The sequence below is a fragment of the Oncorhynchus kisutch genome, linkage group LG25 (assembly GCF_002021735.2).
Source record: "Oncorhynchus kisutch isolate 150728-3 linkage group LG25, Okis_V2, whole genome shotgun sequence".
Lineage (NCBI taxonomy): Eukaryota > Metazoa > Chordata > Actinopteri > Salmoniformes > Salmonidae > Oncorhynchus > Oncorhynchus kisutch.
Window position 1 is genome coordinate 20,204,723 of NC_034198.2, and position 17,514 is coordinate 20,222,236.

The following is a 17,514-nucleotide window of genomic DNA, read 5'->3' on the forward strand; positions in this document are numbered from 1 at the left end:
AACTCCCTATCTCCCAGCTTCTTCTTTGCTAGATCACATTCCACTCATTTGATGTAGGCATACACACATACATTGCATTCGGAAAGTAGCCAAGCCCCTTCCCTTTTTCCACATTTTATTACTCCAAACGACAAAGAGAAAACTGTTTTTTAGAAGTGATTGCAAATTTATAAAAACTAAAACACAGAAATACCTTATTTACATAAGTATTCAGACCCTTTGCTATGAGACTCAAAATTGAGCTCAGGTGCATCCTGTTTCCATCGATCATCTTTGAGATGTTTCTACAACTTGATTGGAGTCCACCTGTGGTAAATTCAATTGATTGGACATGATTTGGAAAGGCACATACCTGTCTATGTAAGGTCCCACAGTTGACAGTGTATGTCAGAGAAAAAAATAATCCATGAGGTCGAAGGAAATGTACGTAGAGCTTTGAGACAGGATTATGTCGAGGCACAGATCTGAGGAAGGGTAACAAAAACTTTCTGCAGCATTGAAGTTCCCCAAGAACACAGTGGCCTCCATCATTCTTAAATGGAAGAAGTTTGGAACCACCAAGACTCTTTCTAGAGCTGGCCGCCCGTCTAAACTGAACAATCAGGGGAGAAGGGCGTTGGTCATGGAGGTGACCAAGAACTCGATAGTCACTCTGACGGAGCTCCAGAGTTCCTCTGTGGAGAACCTTGCAAAAAAGGACAACCATCTCTGCAGCTGTCACATCGTGTATGTAGGTGGCAGGGACGTCAAGTGCAGGAGAATCAAACTTGGTATAAATGGAGTATTTTAATAACTTAAAACACAAACTCCAAAACCAAAGTCCATAATAAAATAAATGTGGGTACAAGAACCCGTCACACACTAATCCATAAAACATGAACATAACAATAAACAATCTCTGACAAGGACATGAGGGGAAACAGAGGGTTAAATACACAACATATAATGAATGGGATTGGAACCAGGTGTGTAAGAAGACCAGACAAAACAATGGAAAATGAAACATAGATCAATGATGGCTAGAAGACCGGTGACGTCAATCGCAGAGCACCGCCCGAACAAGGAGAGGCATCGACTTCGGCAGAAGTTGTGACAGCAGCACTCCACCAATCAGGCCATTATGGTAGAGTGACCAGACGGAAACCACTCCTCAGTTAAAGGCACATGACAGCCCGCTTGAAGTTTGCCAAAAGGCACCCAAACGACCCTCAGACCATGAGAAACAAGATTCTCTGGTCTGATGAAACCAAGATTGAACTCTTTGGCCTGAATGCCAAGTGTCACGTCTGGAGGAAACCTGGCACCATCCCTACGGGGAGGCGTGGTGGTGGTGACATCCTGCTGTGTGAATGTTTTTCAGCGGCAGTGACTGGGAGACGAGTCAGGATCAAGGGAAAGATGAACGGAGCAAAGTACAGAGAGATCCTTGATGAAAACCTGCTCCAGAGCGCTCAGGACCTCAGACTGGGGCGAAGGTTCACCTTCCAACAGGACAACAACCCTAAGAACACAGCCAAGACGGGACAAATCTCTGAATGTCCTTGAGTGGCCCAGCCACTATCTTACGTCTCAAATCAAATCTTGACTACCAAAGTCCATTTGATGTCACAAAGCTTTCCAGTACTTTAAAAATAAACTCTCCTGTTGTCCTGGTTTCCAATGGTTTGCAGAAGAGGATGTCTTCCTTAATTGACCCTCCATAATCGTAACGGACATATACCAGGAACTGTGCCAGGCCCGCCACGTCTGTTGACTCATCCAGCTGTAACGCATAGAATTCACTGGCATATATGCAAAGCAGTAATTGTTTGAAAACATCTCCTGCCATGTCACTGATGCATTGTGAAACAGTGTTGTTTGATGAAGGCATTGTCTGTATCGTTTTTTTGGCCTTTTCCCCCAGCATTGTCCCAGCCATATACGCGGCAGCAGGAAGAATGAAGTCCTCCACAATGGTCTGGGACTTGCCTGTCCTAGCCACTCGGTAGCTCACCATATAAGAAGCTTCTAGACCCTTCTTATTAATGGTATCTGTTGCTTTTATACATGTCTCACTACTCAAAAGTCGTCTTAATTCTTGCTCAAAAAACTCCCGTGGCTTATTTTTCAAATTGGCATGTTTTGTTTCTAAACGTCTGCGCAAGAGTGAAGGTTTCATCGAGTTGTGAGAGAGTACTTTAGCACATATAACACACTGTGGCTGAGGAAAGGCACTACTCCCAATATAAGTGAACCCCAAATCAATGTAGTTCTCATCATATTTGTGCCTCTTCCATGGTCCAACGTCCCTGTCTGTTGTTCGGTGCTTTCCTGGGTAAGGGGGCAGTAGCTCTTCACAACTGTCAGTGTCCGTGCTAGCTGGGCTAACAACAAATGTAGAATTACTGATGCTAGCATTGGATGTGCTCGTGGAAGCAGAACAACTTGTGTCGTCGACAGGTGCCGGTGTAGTACTGCTGGTAGTAGCAGTACTACCAGTAGAGCTGGTATGTGTCTCTATGGACGCGGGCCTTACTTTCTTAAACCATTTATCAATTTTAGAGCAAAGAGAATGAGCAACGGCTACATTTGGCTACATATGGACTGTTAGTGAAATTCCCGCGAGAGAATAACGGTTAATTTTTTATTTTTTTATTTTTCCTTTATTTAACCAGGCAAGTCAGTTAAGAACACATTCTTATTTTCAATGACGGCCTGGGAACAGTGGGTTAACTGCCTGTTCAAGGGCAGAACGACAGATTTGTACCTTGTCAGCTCGGGGGTTTGAACTCGCAACCTTCCGGTTACTAGTCCAACGCTCTAACCACTAGGCTACGCTGCCGCCCCATGTGATTGGATGTTAATTATTTGACTAGGCTACCTGTATTTGACATTGTGTTGTTATTTTTCTGAACACTGGATGGTTTAATTTTATTTTTGGCTGTGAAACGAGGCTACTCAGGCGAGAAAAAAAACTCACCCAAATGTATAGCCCAGTTGGAAAATATAAATGGACTGTTTGAAAATGTGAATAATTGTTTGCAATTTTTTTTAATAATTGTATTTTATATGTGAGTCACATTTTATTTGGCTACCCCCGACGGCATTGCGCGTACCCCAGTTTGGAAATACTTGTTCTATACCCATGACTGTCAGAGTGCTCACGACCACTGCCATCCTACCCAGGGTCTGAGTAGGACCATGAACCAGCCCTACAGGACTTCATTGAGTGGTGTGACAGTGCGTTGCTGGAGTTGAATGTCTCCAATATGAAGGAAATGGTAGTCGAATTCAGGAGGAAGCCCCCCAGGATGGGCCAGGTGATCATCCATGGTGAAGAGGTGGACATTGTGGACCAGCATAAATATCTTGGTACCATCTTTGATAAGACCCTGAAGTTTGAAAAGCTCACCAGAGACAATACTTCCTCATGAAACTGAATTAATTAATTGTCCACAAATCGATATCGCAAACAGAGAGCATGCTGTTTTTCCTTCGTATGCTGGTTCACATCTCTTTCTGTCAAGAACAGGAACCACCTCCAAGCCATTGTGAACACCTGTTGTAAGATCCCCGGGGTGCCTCTCATAAATCTGGCTTCATTCTTTGAGCAGCAGGCCAGGAGGAAGGCCTATAACATCCTCAGCACTCATGTCCTCAACCCACAGTTTCAACTGCTCCCCCTTGGACGCCGCCTGCGCTGTATCAAGTGCTCCACCAATAGGCACAGGGCCTCGTTTGTGCCCGAGGCCATCGAGGGCAATTAAGGAAGACCTAGGGACTATTCTAGAAATAGTTTAGCCCTGCAATGAATTAAGAACTGTAAATACCATTAACTTTAAGTTTCTTAAATTGCACAATGTGTGTGTTTGTCCTGTCTGAAGCACCCTGTCAGCCAGGAATTAATTGCCCCTTGGGGATTAATGAAGTAGTATTGTATACACATGGGAAACTGAGCATGAAAAACCCAGCAGCGTTGCAGATCTTGACACACTCAAACTGGTGCCTTTGGCACTTGCTACCGTTTAAAGGCATTTGTCTTGCCCATTCACCCTCTGAATGGCACACATATATAATTCATGTCTCAAAGCTTAAAGCTCTTTAACCTGTCTCCTCCCCTTAATCGTCACTGATTGAAGTGGATTTAACAGGTGACATCAATAAGGGATCATAGCTTTCACCTGGTAAGTCTATGTCAACGAAAGAGCAGTTGTTCCTAATGTTTTGTACACTTAGTGTATAAGTATGAAATGTTATTTGTATACAACAAATACAATGTCTTATAAGCCCATGTGGGCTGAGCATCATGAAGATGAGTGACACTATAATAAATAAATAAATAAATAAACAAAAACAAGTCATGATCGGATTTGCTGAAGGAGGGACGAGCAAGGACCTTGTAATGTATGCTTGTAAGTTGAGTAACAGCAGTCTAGGACTTTATTGCCCCTAGTGGCGAAAAATATGTGTTGGTAAAAGTTGGGGGTCACATGTCTTAGTGATGTGAATTAAAGTCACCAGCATCAAGTTTCCTGCTTGTTAATAGCCTCGTACAGTTTGTAAAGTGCCTGCTTGTTGTAGTTGTTGTCATCCTGAAGTGGAATATATATACAGCAGTCATGATATAAGATTGAATATATATCCAGCCATTTTTATGAGCTGTCCTCCCCTCAGCAGCATCCTGTGCATGGTGTGGTATCTTGTCTGAAAGCATTGTTTCAGTTACGAGTGCTGTTGATTAAAACAAATCTGTGATCAGTTCTATCTAATTATTAGTCAATAGAATGGAGGGAAGTGGTGGCCAGTTTTCCCTTCGCCTTCAGTTCAGCTGGTGACTAGCCGAACCCAGCCAGATGAACCGAACAAGTGTGCTCGCATACTCCCTTAAAAGTCCTTCACTTGAAAAACTAGAAAAAATGGCAATAATACCATTTATCCATTTTGAGACTCCGTAGCCAGTATACACTTCCTCAAAATAGTCCGAATTTATCTAAGATAACTCAAGAAGTCTGTCATTAATTTTGATGTTTTTGCCGAGGAGATCTTAGTTATGCAATTGTACATCTAACTAGGATGTATTTATCAATAAAGAAATGGGCATGAAAACAAGTTGTCTCTCATTGAATGACAACAAAGGCTTTATTGAAGAATCCATACTGTTGACCAATCACCGACAAAGGAGAATAGACTTCGGCTACCGACGTTGGCTTGCCTCGAGAAAAAAAATTATGTTCCCGAACAGCTGAAAAAACCCTTAATGAAGTCGAAAACTAGCAAAAGAGGTAGGCCTCTGATTGGCTGAACAAGTCACACACCCCCTGACAACCTGGTCATGAGGGTTTTCTACAGCCGCCCTAAAATGTATGTAGTACATGTTTTACTCAGTAAAACCTGTGGGCAAGGCTGTTTGTCCCCAGGAGGTTCTCCATGTAGTAACCAAAAAAGTGTTAAACAAATCAAAATATCAGTTGTTGTGACAAGGTACGGGTGCTATACAGAAGGTAGCCCTATTTGGTAAAATATCAGGTATATATTATGGCAAGGATAGCTCAAATAAGCAGAGAGAAACAACAGGCCATCTTTACTTTAAGACATGAAGGCCAGTCAATCTGGAAAATATAAAGAACTTTTAAAGTTTATTCAAGTGCAGTCGCAAAAACTATCAAGTGCTATAAACCAGCTCTCATGAGGACTTTTGACTGGTACTGTATGTACACTACTGTTCAAAAGTTTGGGGTCACTTAGAAATGTCCTTGTTTTTGAAAGAAAAGCAAATTTGTTTGTCCATTAAAATAACATCAAATTGCTCAGAAATACAGTGTAGACATTGTTAATGTTGTAAATGACAATGTTCAGAAATGGATTGTCTCAACAAACATCCGGTGAAAGTGCAGAGAGCCACATCAAATTACAGAAATACTCATAATAAACATTGATAAAAGATACAAGTGTTATGCAGGGAATTATAGATAAACATCTCCTTAATGCAAGCGCTGTGTCAGATTTCAAAAAGGCTTTACGGCGAAAGCACACCTTGTGATTATGTTAGGTCAGCACCTAGCCACAGAAAACATACAGCCATTTTCCAACCAAGGAGGTGTGTCACAAAACTCAGAAATAGCCTTATAAATATTCACTTACCTTTGATGATCTTCATCAGAATGCACTCCCAGGAATCCCAGTTCCACAATAAATGTTTGTTTTGTTCAATAAAGTCCATAATTTATGTCCAAATACCTCCTTTGTGTTCGCGTGTTTAGTTCACAAATCCAAACTCACGAGGCACGGGCAAGTCCAGGCGATAGTTCAGACAGAGAGTCAAAAAAGTTATATTTCAGTTCGTAGAAACATGTCAAACTATGCATAGAATCAATCTTTAGGATGTTTTTTAAAATAAATCTTCAATAATGTTTCAACCGGACAAATCCTTTGTCTGAACGCAGCTACCTCTCACGGCCGCGCACTTGATTTAGTTCATGGCATTCTGCAAGGCACCTGACTCAAACAGCTCTAATTCTCTCCCCCTTTACAGTTGAAGCCTGAAACATGGTTCTAAAGACTGTTGACATCTAGTGGAAGCCTTGGGAAGTGCAACATGGCCCCATAGACACTGTATATTCGATAGGCAATGACTTGAAAAACTACAAACCTCAGTTTTCCCACTTCCTGGTTGGATTTCTTCTCAGGTTTTTGCCTGCCATATGAGTTCTGTTATACTCACAGACATCATTCAAACAGTTTTAGAAACTTTCAGAGTATTTTCTATCCAAACCTACTAATTATATGCATATTCTAGCTTTTGGGCCTGAGTAGCAGGCAGTTTACTCTGGGCACCTTATTATCCAAGCTACTCAATACTGCCCCCCAGTCCCAAAGAAGTTAACAAACTATAGTTTTGGCCAGTCGGTTAGGAAATCTACTTTGTGCATGACACAAGTAATTATTCTAACAATTGTTTACAGATTATTTCATTTATAATTCACTGTATCACAATTCCAGTGGGTCAGAAGTTTACATACACTAAGTTGACTGTGCCTTCAAACAGAAATTATGTCATGGCTTTTGACATAATTTGAATCAATTAGAGGTGTACCTGTGGATGCATTTCAAGGCCTACCTTCAAAACACAGTGCCTCTTTGCTTGACATCATGGGTAAATCAAAAGAAATCAGTCAAGACCTTAGAAAAAAATTGTAGACCTCCACAAGTCTGGTTCATCCTTGGGAGCAATTTCCAAATGCCTGAAGGTACCACGTTCATCTGTAGAAACAATAGTATGCAAGTATAAACACCATGGGACCACGCAGCCGCCATACCGCTCAGGAAGGAGACGCATTCTGTATCCTAGAGATGAACGCACTTTGGTGCGAAAAGTGAAAAACAATCCCAGAACAACAGCAAAGGACCTTGTGTAGATGCTGGAGGAAACAGTTACAAAAGTATCTATATCCACAGTAAAACTAGTCCTATAAATTGAAATAACCTGAAAGGTCGCTCAGCAAGGAAGAAGCCACTATTCCAAATCCGCCATAAAAAGCCAGACTACGGTTTGCAACTGCACATGGAGAAAAGATCGTACTTTTTGGAGAAATTTCCTCTGGTCTGATGAAACAAAAATAGAACTGTTTGGCCATAATGACCGTCATTATGTTTGGAGGAAAATGGGGGAGCCTTGCAAGCCGAAGAACACCATCCCAACCGTGAAGCACGGGGGTGACAGCATCATGTTGTGGGGGTGCATTGCTGCAGGAGGGACTGGTGCACTTCACAAAATAGATGGCATCATGAGGAAAGAAAATTATGTGGATATATTGAAGCAACATCTTAAGACATCAGTCAGGAAGTTAAAGCTTGGTCGCAAATTGGTCTTCCAAATGGACAATGACCCCAAGCATACTTCCAAAGTTGTGGCAAAATGGCTTAAGGACAACACAGTCAAGGTATTGGAGTGGCCATCACAAAGCCTTGACCTCAATCCTATAGAAAATTTGTGGGCAGAGCTGAAAAAGCATGTGCGAGCAAGGAGGCCTACAAACCTGACTCAGTTACACCAGCTCTGTCAGGAGGAATGGGCCAAAATTCACCCAACTTATTGTGGGAAGCTTGTGGAAGGCTACCCATACCATTTGACCCAAGTTAGACAATTTAAAGGCAATGCTACCAAATACTAATTGAGTGTATGTGAACTTCTGACCCCCTGGGAATGTGATGAAAGAAATAAAAGCTGAAATAAATGATTCTCTCTACTATTATTCTGACATTTCACATTTCACACTTAAAATAAACTAACTGACCTAAGACAGGGAATTTTTACTAGGAGTAAATGTCAGGAATTGTGACAAACTGAGTTGAAGTGTATTTAGCTAAGGTGTATGTAAACTTCCAACTTCAACTGTATGGGTCACATGCTCTTTCCATGACAGATTGACCAGGTGAAAGCTATGATCCCTTATTGATGTCACTTGTTAAATCCACTTTGTGGCAACTCAATATTAGGAAGATGAAACTAAATGCATGCTCTTCAACCGATCGCTGCCTGCACCTGCCCGCCTGTCTAGCATCACTACTCTGGACGCTTCTGACTTAGAATATGTGGACAACTACAAATACCTAGGTGTCTGGTTAGACTGTAAACTCTCCTTCCAGACTCACATTAAGCATCTCCAATCCAATATTAAATCTAGAATCGGCTTCCTATTTTGCAACAAAGCATCCTTCACTCATTCTGCCAAACATACCCTCGTTGTCACGAACCCCGCTTCCTGAGTCTGTGTTTGCCTGTGTTTCTGTCCTGGAGTGTGTTTCCGGTGTCCTGGAACGCACCCTGTCTGGTTGCCGGGCAAATTAGCTTGTTGGGAGATCGATGTTCACCCGCACCTGTATCCCATCAGTAATCTGCACACCTGTCCTGATCATCACCTCTCCCCTTCAAAAGCTCTGACCTGACATCCATTCCATGCCGGATCGTTAGCCATGAACAGTATGTTGTGCCATAGTATCAGCCTCAAGTTGGATAGAATTTGTTTTGTTGTTTTGTACGTCTTGCTTGCCTTCAACTTACCTCCGTTTGTTCTGTCTTCAGTTACTCACCCGGATCATTTACCCCATTCACATTCACTTGTAAATAAATACTCACCTTCTTCCTACTCTCCTTGTCCTGGTCTGCTTCTGGGTTCGATTTTGAAGAAACGTGACAGAACGATCCGGCCAAGGATGAACCCAGCGGACCTGGATTCCGTTTGCCATGCCATTACCCAGCAGGGGAAGACACTGGGACAACACAAGACGGCGCTACAGGAGATAGCGGGTGCAATCCAGAATTTATCTGCTAGCTTGACACAAATCCAGGATCAGCTCAGTTTGCCGGCGATTCATTCACCACCTGTTTCACCCATCTCACCTGCCGTGTCTGATGCGGTTTCCTTCCGTGAACCCAAGGTACCGACGCCTGATAAATATGAAGGGGATTTGGGAAGATGCCGTTCGTTTCTTATGCAGTGTGGGTTAGTGTTTGATCTGCAGCCCCATTCTTACGCCACTGACAAGGCTAGGATAGCCTTTGTTATTGAACTGCTGCGTGGAAGAGCTCTGGAATGGGCTTCAGCCGTTTGGGAACGACAGGAGACCTGCATGGCTTCATACCAGGAATTTACGGGAGAGATGAGAAGGCTTTTTGACCATCCAGTCCGAGGTAAGGACGCAGCTAAACGTTTGTTCACTCTTCGCCAAGGAGCTTGCAGTGTGGCAGACTTTGTGATAGAATTCAGGACATTGGCTGTGGAGAGTGGTTGGAATGAGGAATCACTACAAGCGGTTTTTTACCAGGGGTTGTCGGAGCAACTCAAGGACGAGCTGATCTCCTATCCAGAGCCTAGTGACCTAGATAGTTTGGTTACCTTAGCTATTCGGGTAGATAATAGAGTCCGAGAGAGAAGGAGGGAGAAGCAGTGGTGTCCATCTAATCAATCTGAGACTCGGTTACCATTCGGGTCAGGAAGTGGTAGCTCGGGACATTACATCTCCGTTTGTTCTCAGCGCCCGTTAAACTGCTCGGCTCGTTAAGTTTGGGAGGTTTGTTAGCGAGCCAGTTTCAACCTCTCAAGAGCCCTGTCAGACCTCGTTTTCCTGCTACCCTCATAAATAAGAATCAGAGTTTAGCGATTAACGCTTTCATCGATTCAGGTGCCGATGACAGCTTCATTGATGCCGACTTAGTGGAACAGCTGGGGCTTTCCAAGGAGCAACTACCGGAAGCCATTGAAGCAACCACTCTGAACGGCAGTAGTCTGGCACGGATCACTATGAGGACCGAACCGGTTAAGATGTTGTTGTCGGGGAATCATTCAGAGGTTATTTCTTTTTTCATTTTGCCTTCCCCCCATGTTCCTCTGGTTCTTGGATACCCCTGGCTAAGAGAACACAATCCTTCGTTCGATTGGGTGACTGGTAAGGTGACTAGTTGGAGCATTGAGTGCCATGCTAACTGCCTCAGGACTGCCTGTTCTCATGCTGTCCCCAGTCGGGTCAGTGAGTCTGCTCCTCCTGATTTGTCCCTGGTTCCTGAAACATATCATGAGTTGGGTGAGGTGTTCAGTAAGCAGAAAGCTCAGTCACTTCCTCCCCACCGACCTTATGATTGTACTATTAAGCTGTTCCCTGGAGCTGCCTTTCCCAAGGGACGGTTATACAGTATTTCTCGACCTGAGCGGGAAGCCCTGGAGACCTACATAAAGGAGTCTCTTGCTGCAGGTCTCATTCGTCCCTCATCATCACCCCTGGGAGCTGGATTTTTTTTTGTGAGTAAGAAGGATGGCTCTCTTCGACCGTGTATTGATTATCGGGGGTTGAATGATATTACGGTCAAAAACAAGTACCCCTTGCCCTTGATGAGCTCCGCTTTCGATTCTTTACAGGGTGCTACTGTGTTTACGAAGCTTGATCTACGCAATGCGTATCATCTGGTTCGGATCAAAGAGGGGGACGAGTGGTTGACTGGATTCAATACACCTATGGGACATTTCGAGTACCAGGTGATGCCGTTTGGACTTTCCAACGCTCCAGCAGTGTTCCAAAGTTTGGTGAATGACGTGCTGAGGGATATGATCGGTCTGTTTGTGTTCGTTTACCTGGATGACATCCTGATTTTCTCCAAGGAGATTTCCAGCCACATCCAGCATGTTAAGCAGGTCCTGCAGCGGTTATTGGAGAACCGTCTGTTTGTGAAGGCAGAGAAGTGTGATTTTCACGCCCACACTACATCCTTCCTCGGGTACATCATCTCCAGGGGTGAGATCAAGATGGACCAAGAGGCGGTTCGGGATTGGGCCCGGCCCGGTACGAGATTGCAGCTCCAGAGATTCCTGGGATTTGCGAACTTCTATCGGAGGTTTATCCGTGATTACAGCCGGGTGGCCGCCCCTTTAACTGCTCTGACGTCTTGCACCAGAATTTTCTGTTGGACTCCTGAGGCAGACCGAGCATTTCTGACTTGAAGAGCCGATTCACCAACGCGCCGATTCTATCTCAACCTGACACTTCCCGTCAGTTTGTTGTTGAGGTGTACGCGTCTGATGTGGGGGTGGGCGCCATCCTGTCCCAGCGTAGCTCCACTGACGGTAAACTCCATCCCTGCGCCTTCTACTCTTGTCGTCTTACACCAGCTGAGAGAAACTACGATGTGGGTAACCGGGAGCTTCTCGCTGTGAAGCTTGCCTTGGAGGAGTGGCGTCACTGGTTGGAGGGAGCGGAGCAACCGTTTGTGGTCTGGACTGACCACAAGAATCTGGCTTACGTGCAATCGGCTAAACGTCTCAACTCCCGTTAGGCCAGGTGGGCTTTGTTTTTTGGACACTTCAATTTTTCCCTGACGTTCCGACCTGGGTCGAAGAACGGCAAAGCGGACGCCTTGTCCCGGATGTTCTCCAAGACGGATGAGAGTGGGGCCAAGACTGAGACGATTCTTCCCCAGAACCTTGTCGTGGGAGCCGTTACATGGAAGATTGAGGAGGATGTGATGGCGGCCCTTCGGACGCAGCCCGGCCCCGGTAACGGTCCACCCGGTCGGTTGTTCGTGCCTGAGTCGGTCCGTTCTGCTGTTCTTCAGTGGTCCCACGCCAGCAAGATAGCTTGTCACCCCGGCGTTGCTCGGACTATGGCGCTACTGCGCAGACGATTTTGGTGGCCTGCCATGGGAGAAGATACCCGGAGGTTTGTTGCCGCATGTCCTGTTTGTGCTCAGAACAAAAGTACCAATCGGCCCAGCTCTGGGCTTCTTCACCCCCTACCTATTCCTCGGCGACCTCGCATCTGGCCCTGGATTTTGTCACGGGATTGCCCCCTTCTGTTGGGAACACGGTCATTCTGACCATTGTGGACAGATTCAGCAAGTTTGCTCATTTTGTCCCTCTCTCCAAGCTTCCATCTGCCACGGAGACGTCCGAGATCCTTGTTAGGGAGGTTTTCAGGGTCCACGGATTGCCCAGTGACATTGTTTCTGACCGTGGTCCTCAATTTACCTCTGCTGTCTGGAGATCCTTCTGTTTGGCCATTGGAGCTACAGTCAGTCTCACTTCTGGATTTCACCCACAATCTAATGGTCAGGCGGAGAGAGCCAACCAGAAGATGGAGTCCACGCTGCGTTGTCTTGTCTCCTCTGATCCCACCTCTTGGTCATCTCAATTACCCTGGGTCGAGTATGCCCATAATACCCTTCCTTCATCTGCCACTGGGATGTCCCCCTTCCAATGCCTGTACGGATACCAACCTCCCTTGTTTCCTTCTCAGGAGAGGGATCTTTCGGTTCCTTCTGTCCAGGCCCACATTCGTCGTTGCCACCGGACCTGGCATCGGGCCAGGAAGGTTCTCCTTAGAGTTTCTGACCGGTATCAGATCCAGGCGAATCGTCGCCGTATTCCTGCTCCCGCTTACACCATCGGAGATAAGGTTTGGTTGGCTACACGGGATCTTCCTCTACGGACTGAGTCGAGGAAACTGTCACCGAAGTTCATTGGTCCGTTTGTGGTGGAGAGAATCATTAACCCTGTTGTGGTCCGACTCAAATTGCCGGCAACGCTTCGAGTACACCCCACTTTTCATGTCTCCTGCCTCAAGCCGGTTCTCATCAGTCCTCTGTTGCCCCCTCCTCCTCGGATGATCGGAGGTGGTCCTGCCTACACGGTGCGCCGCATAATGGACTCCAGACGGCGGGGTCGAGGTTTCCAATATCTCGTGGATTGGGAAGGATATGGTCCAGAGGAGAGGAGTTGGATTCCTCGGCGTCAGATCCTTGATGACGACTTGCTTCGTGACTTCTACCGCCTCCATCCTGGCGCTCTAGGTAGTCCGCCCGGTGGCGTTCGTCGGAGGGGGGGTACTGTCACGAACCCCGCTTCCTGAGTCTGTGTTTGCCTGTGTTTCTGTCCTGGAGTGTGTTTCCGGTGTCCTGGAACGCACCCTGTCTGGTTGCCGGGCAAATTAGCTTGTTGGGAGATCGATGTTCACCCGCACCTGTATCCCATCAGTAATCTGCACACCTGTCCTGATCATCACCTCTCCCCTTCAAAAGCTCTGACCTGACATCCATTCCCTGCCGGATCGTTAGCCATGAACAGTATGTTGTGCCATAGTATCAGCCTCAAGTTGGATAGAATTTGTTTTGTTGTTTTGTACGTCTTGCTTGCCTTCAACTTACCTCCGTTTGTTCTGTCTTCAGTTACTCACCCGGATCATTTACCCCATTCCCGCCTGGTCATCGGAGGATTCTGCTTCCTCATTGGATCCACCTATTTACTCCCATCAACTCACCACCGCTGCCCGCTACGCCACCTGGATGTATCTACCCACTCACATTCACTTGTAAATAAATACTCACCTTCTTCCTACTCTCCTTGTCCTGGTCTGCTTCTGGGTTCGATTTTGAAGAAACGTGACACTCGTAAAACTGACTATCCTACCGATCCTTGACTTCATCTATGTCATTTACAAAACAGCCTCCAACACTCTACTCAACAAATTGGATGCAGTCTATCACAGTGCCATCCGTTCTGTCACCAAAGCCCCATATACTACCCCCCACTGCGACCTGTATTATTACGTTGGCTGGCCCTCGCTTCATATTCGTCGCCAAACCCACTGGCTCCAGGTCCTTTATACAGTGCCTTGCGAAAGTATTCGGCCCCCTTGAACTTTGTGACCTTTTGCCACATTTCAGGCTTCAAACATAAAGATATAAAACTGTATTTTTTGGTGAAGAATCAACAACATGTGGGACACAATCATGAAGTGGAACGACATTTATTGGATATTTCAAACTTTTTTAACAAATCAAAACTGAAAAATTGGGCGTGCAAAATTATTCAGCCCCTTTACTTTCAGTGCAGCAAACTCTCTCCAGAAGTTCAGTGAAGATCTCTGAATGATCCAATGTTGACCTAAATGACTAATGATGATAAATACAATCCACCTGTGTGTAATCAAGTCTCCGTATATATGCACCTGCACTGTGATACTCTCAGAGGTCCGTTAAAAGCGCAGAGAGCATCATGAAGAACAAGGAACACACCAGGCAGGTCCGAGATACTGTTGTGAAGAGGTTTAAAGCCGGATTTGGATACAAAAAGATTTCCCAAGCTTTAAATATCCCAAGGAGCACTGTGCAAGCGATACTATTGAAATGGAAGGAGTATCAGACCACTGCAAATCTACCAAGACCTGGCCGTCCCTCTAAACTTTCAGCTCATACAAGGAGAAGACTGATCAGAGATGCAGCCAAGAGGCCCATGATCACTCTGGATGAACTGCAGAGATCTACAGCTGAGGTGGGAGACTCTGTCCATAGGACAACAATCAGTCGTATATTGCACAAATCTGGCCTTTATGGAAGAGTGGCAAGAAGAAAGCCATTTCTTAAAGATATCCATAAAAAGTGTCGTTTAAAGTTTGCCACAAGCCACCTGGGAGACACACCAAACATGTGGAAGAAGGTGCTCTGGTCAGATGAAACCAAAATTGAACTTTTTGGCAACAATGCAAAACGTTATGTTTGGCGTAAAAGCAACACAGAACACACCATCCCCACTGTCAAACATGGTGGTGGCAGCATCATGGTTTGGGCCTGCTTTTCTTCAGCAGGGACAGGGAAGATGGTTAAAATCGATGGGAAGATGGATGGAGCCAAATACAGGACCATTCTGGAAGAAAACCTGATGGAGTCTGCAAAAGACCTGAGACTGGGACGGAGATTTGTCTTCCAACAAGACAATGACAATCAAGACAATCAAACCAAGGTGGCATAGCAGTTCAGACGTCTTTTGTCCTCGTCTTGTCGTGTCCTGTATATATATATATATTTACAACTTTTTCACATACATTTTATTTTTATTTTCCATCAACTCATCTTCAAAACACTCTCCTGCAACCCGCCTCACCAATGTATATTTATAAAAAACGTATTATTTACCTCAGATCTGTAATCCTCCAAGAAGCTAGCCAGAAACTCCAAGAAGCTAGCCTGAAACTAGCCAGAAGCTAATCCAGAAGCTAGTTCAGAAGCTAGTTAGCTCCTTTACTGGCAAATCGTTAGTATTCAGCTAACCACGGTTTGTGGTCATCAGCTATCCTTTAGCTCGAAAATCTATCGCCAGTTCTGTACGGCGCAGCGCGGCTCGGAACGGAACATACCGGACCAATTTTTCTCTCCATGTCCCTGGATTTCGACTGCTCTCTGGACATTCATACCCGGATCTCACAGCTAGCTAGCTGCTATCCGTGTGACTATCGGCCTTCGTCGATTCCGGAGCAAACATCAATTATTCCGGAGCTAGCAAGCTCCGTCAATCACTCCTGAGTTCCATCAATCACACCTGGGCTGCAGTCACCTATCCGGACCCGTTTTACTGCTTTCGCGGAGCCCCACCGGGCCTTCACAACTGGACTGCCGACGTTATCTACCCGAAGGAGTTATTCGGCTGGCTCCTCCGTCGCGACGTTACCTGAACGCCCATCTGCGGCCTGCTAACCGTTAGCTGTCTTACCGGCTGCTATCTGAATAGACAATCGGACAATTTTTTTTATATATATATTTTTTTATTTTTTATTATTATTATTATGTTTTCTTCTTGGGCCTCTATAACTATATCTATTGTTTTTATTTTTGTTGTTGTTGTGTGATTTGGATTAATCCCCTCTACCACACGGAACCCCACTAATCTACTGACGGAACGCAAGAGGTAGCTAACAACAGACCTCCATCCTATGCTAGCTTGCTACCGATGCCCTGGCTAGCTGTCTAAATCACCAACCAACCTCTCCACTCACCGGACCCTTTTGATCACTCGACTAAGCATGCCTCTCCTTAATGTCAATATGTCTTGTCCATTTCTGTTCTGGTTAGTGTTTATTGGCTTATTTCACTGTAGAGCCTCTAGTCCTGCTCACTATACCTTATCCAACCTATTAGTTCCACCACCCACACATGCAATGACATCTCCTGGTTTCAACGATGTTTCTAGAGACAATATCTCTCTCTTCATCACTCAATACCTAGGTTTACCTCCACTGTATTCACATCCTACCATACATTTGTCTGTACATTATACCTTGATGCTATTTTATCGCCCCCAGAAACCTCCTTTTACTATATGTTCCAGACGTTCTAGACGACCAATTCTCATAGCTTTTAGCCGTACCCTTATTCTACTCCTCCTATGTTCCTCTGGCGATGTAGAGGTGAATCCAGGCCCTGCAGTGCCTAGCTCCACTCCTATTCCCCAGGCGCTCTCTTTTGACGACTTCTGTAACCGTAATAGCCTTGGTTTCATGCATGTTAACATTAGAAGCCTCCTCCCTAAGTTTGTTCTATTCACTGCTTTAGCACACTCTGCCAACCCGGATGTTCTAGCTGTGTCTGAATCCTGGCTTAGGAAGACCACCAAAAACTCAGACATTTTAATTCCAAACTACAACATTTTCAGACAAGATAGAACTGCCAAAGGGGGCGGTGTTGCAATCTACTGCAAAGATAGCCTGCAGAGTTCTGTCCTACTATCCAGGTCTGTACCCAAACAATTTGAACTTCTACTTTTAAAAATCCACCTCTCTAAAAACAAGTCTCTCACCGTTGCCGCCTGCTATAGACCACCCTCTGCCCCCAGCTGTGCTCTGGACACCATATGTGAACTGATTGCCCCCCATCTATCTTCAGAGTTCGTGCTGCTAGGCGACCTAAACTGGAACATGCTTAACACCCCAGCCATCCTACAATCTAAACTTGATGCCCTCAATCTCACACAAATTATCAATGAACCTACCAGGTACCTCCCCAAAACCTTAAACACGGGCACCCTCATAGATATCATCCTAACCAACTTCCCCTCTAAATACACCTCTGCTGTCTTCAACCAAGATCTCAGCGATCACTGCCTCATTGCCTGCATCCGTAATGGGTCAGCGGTCAAACGACCGCCACTCATCACTGTAAAACGCTCCCTGAAACACTTCTGCGAGCAGGCCTTTCTAATCGACCTGGCCGGGGTATCC